This window comes from Chinchilla lanigera, unplaced genomic scaffold (genome assembly GCF_000276665.1).
Source record: "Chinchilla lanigera isolate Chin_1 unplaced genomic scaffold, ChiLan1.0 scaffold00056, whole genome shotgun sequence".
In the NCBI taxonomy this organism is placed as follows: domain Eukaryota; kingdom Metazoa; phylum Chordata; class Mammalia; order Rodentia; family Chinchillidae; genus Chinchilla; species Chinchilla lanigera.
The window spans coordinates 8,544,492-8,548,180 of record NW_004955457.1 but is presented as its reverse complement, the minus strand read 5'-3'; the positions used below and the strand labels follow the sequence as shown (position 1 = coordinate 8,548,180).

At 41.1% G+C, this 3,689-nt stretch overlaps 1 pseudogene; it reads right to left on the bottom strand.

Annotated features, from left to right (window-relative positions):
• Positions 1–783: 783 nt before the first annotated feature.
• On the bottom strand, positions 784–3,374 carry LOC102028500 (annotated as a pseudogene).
• Positions 3,375–3,689: the final 315 nt, after the last annotated feature.

Below are 3,689 nucleotides of genomic sequence, written 5' to 3'. Positions count from 1 at the left end.
ATTAGAAGCAGTGCTACATGGAGCCCTCACGTGTGTCTTCTTGTGCACGTGTGTCAGAGCTTCGCCTGAACAGGAAAGGCTGCTGTGCTGGAGCAATTTATACCCCACTAGCAGAATCTTGAAATACCTGCTTCTCAAAATCTTACAAAAAGCTCATTAATAAAATAGAACTCTTTCTGACAGTCTAATGGAGAGATACAGCGTATATTCTTGGTTTAATTTGCGTTTCCCTGGTTTCTAGTGAGGTTGAGCATCTTTTCATGTTTTGACCATTTGTGTTTTTGTGGGAGTCCAGATAAGAAGATTGAGGCCTAATTGGCCTCCTCTGTGAACACTAAGGGGAAAGGCAGCTTGCAAGCACGCTGACGCGCTGCAGGGAAAATGTAACACAGCTGAGATCCTGTTGTTTACTCAGACATGCACCATGGATGGAGGGATGAATCCTGTGTTACTCTAATTGCTTTTACCCATGTCTGAGTGAATAAAGGCAGGGTGCGCCAGTCACTTGCGGCTCTTCATGGAAGGGAGACAAGAGCTCCCTGCCCCCCACCCCATTTGAAAGTAATTCTGTTTCTCTTTCTTTTCATTCTTGTCGTCCTTCAGTCAGGTACAAGCTCATAGGCTGGCTCCTGTACATTTCCTCTCTATGAATCATCTGTCCACAGTTCTGTTCAGATTTCCATTATATTGCTTGTACCTTCTCATTAATCTGTAAGATAGTCTAGTGTTAAATATGTTCCCTCACTTTCTTTTTTTTCTTATAGTGATAGTAAATTAATTTATTTAGTATTTTTTCCATTCCATATCATCAGGAGGATTGATTTCAACTCTCCACCTACATTAGACCAGTTGGTACTCAAAACTGTACCACCAGATTCCATAAATGATTTGTTCATGGCACGTTTGACTTCATCAGAGCTATCTGAATAGATCTGCTAAAATAACTTGTTTAAAGCTGCATCTCTCTCCAACTTCTCATTCTTTTCTTCTTGTTTGATCTCACCAACCAATTTATCCCAATGTATTGTATAATGAGACGATGATGGATACAGGTTCTTTACCTCTGCTGTGAACTCTTTGGATGTAGGGACATCTCCTTGCCCCTCCAGTTTTTCCCATCTCACAGCCTCCATCTTTTTCATTTTAATTTCAATCTTTATTGGAAGTACTTTAAATGTGCTCTGTTCTGGTATTATAGGATGAACCAGTCTCAGTTTCAAATTGTAATCTTCTCCAGAAGGAAGTTTCACCAAAGCAGAAAACTCTTTTTCTGAAAATTCCACACTTATATCATTCTTCTGAACATTCTTAATTATAAGTGTTACAGGTACTTGAGATTCTGTTTGATACCAGTCATACTGGATTTTTGACCGAGTCCTCACCTCAGATTCTGATCCATTCTGTGCTTCTCGACATCTTTTAATCCATATAATAAAATTAGCATCTGCGCTATCTAATTTTTGTCCTTCCGTAAAAGTTTCTAGAACAACAGCATAGTTTTTTTCACAGTATTCACATTTCCCTTTTCTTAGCATAGCAGTAGTATAACTGGGGTTGAGTTTTAGAGAGGTTTTTGCATCGGAAACACCATCACAGTAATTTCCAAGGAGAATGTGTCAGTAAGCTCTTTGACAATAATACTGTGCATCATCTAGTTTCTGTTCCAAAGCCTTAGCCAGCTCCGCTGGGCTGTTGTAGGTCGTGCTGCAGCCGCTGCCATCCCTAAATGACTGTTGCAGCAGCCTGAGATCTGCCACTGTGGTTCCAGCTCCGCCGCCGCCCAAGGGGAAAAATTCTGGAGCTGCCTCATTTTCTCCTAACAGATTTTACTTATCTTTTAGCTTTGTTTGTGGAACTTTTTTTTTTTATCACATAGGACTAAATTTTGATGTAGCCAAGTTGATCAATCTTTTCTCATTTTTTGTTTTTTTATTTTGCATTGAACATATTATTTCAGAAATCCTCTTGTCCATAGGGTTATGGAAATATCTATATAAGAATATCAACTCATGAATTTATCTAGTTCTTTTCCCTTCAGGTGGACCCTTTCTATACAATGCATAAAGTTGGAATGTATAATCTTAGAATGTATAATCTTATAATTTTACAAGATTTAGGATTTAGTCTCACAATTAAGCCACTGGTCATAATTCTAGCACCAGAATTCTGTGGACTAGCTTTAAAAATAGAATCTTCTCTTGAGAGCAAGTGGAAACAGATCATAATGGGAAGAATAGATCACCTGGACACATAGCATAAGCCTTTATGTTGTGGGGGAGGGCTGGGACTACCTTAGGAACAGGGGAAAGCATGGGAAAACACAACTCTACCTGAAGGAGATAAGGATTCCTTGAGGAGAAATGGAAATAGGACAGGAGTAAGCAGTGAGGTTGTGTTGTGGAGGAAAAGGTCAAGAAGGTAGTATTTTGTTAGTTCGAAAGACAGCTAGAAAACATGTGGGCAACAGCATCTTGCTTTTTTCCCCCCACACCACTAAAGGCTTGAGAAATGTCACCCACAGTAACTCCTGTCCAGAAACACGTCAATGGGAAGAGTTCTTGGCAGGCACAAATATGGACAGAGGAAAAATCTAATATAGAAATAGGAGTTTTAGGACTGAAGATTTCCGAGGTATAAAACAGCAAGGTTTTCAGTGTAAATGACATCACTGGACTTGAAGCAAACAAAGAAACCAGCAAAGCACGGTATCTGATGAGTCAGAAATGGAGAGGGCAGGAAATAGGAACTCCTGGATGACAAGACCGGAAGCACTGAGTGCTTGGAGATGCCTCTTAGGAAGTGGAAAGGCACTGTTAGCAGAGAGCCCTTTGTATTCTGAGATGCGGCTGCCACTCACTGCTGCATTTGGGAGCTAAGAATGTGATGATAAATAAAAAAGCAAATGAAGTTTTTACCATGCAGAATAAACACAAATTGGAAGCAAAGGAACTAAGAAATCTCTAGGACTTGTTGAGACTTTATGCAGGTTTCTAAAGCATGCAAGAAGAGGGGCCGGTTTACAGATGTGGTGGGCTTTTTGACAAGATTTAGGATTTAGCCTCACAATTAAGCCGCTGGTCATACTTCTTTTGTGTAAGAGGGTGGGTGTGGAGGAGGACAGAATCTAGTCAACTGCAGGGACTGACGGGCATCCTGTGATGCTCTTTCTCTTTCCCCTCATCCTCTTCAGAATGTCTTTGTGTGGGCATCTGAGCATCATTCATTTCTCAGCAGACTCACCTGCTGCCTTTGGTTAGGTTATTTCTATCTTACGGAGTGAGGCCATCCTGAGGCAAAATTGTGATGTGTTTAAACTTCTGACCTCGATTTACAGATTTATCTACAGCTGTACCCTTCTCTGCAGATCTCTCCATTAGGTTATGTTGTGAGTGTGTCATCAAAATTTTCCTCTCTCCACCACACTTAAAAGATGTAGATATTGTAGGGGGAAAACTCAAATCTCAAAGGGGACATTTTCTTGGGCTAGAAATGGAAACTCTCTGCTGCCAGCTGGGTCTGAAATGTAGGCCTGCTGGGCTGAAGTTCTGGAAATAGGCAGCACTAGGAGCATGGTTCCTATAGAGCGGTGAAAACCAAAGTGACCTGCATGTGATGGGACACCAGCGCCGGATCACTGTGGAAAACCAAAGGCCAGGGGGCCTTCCTGAGCATAAAAGGAGATGGGAGCA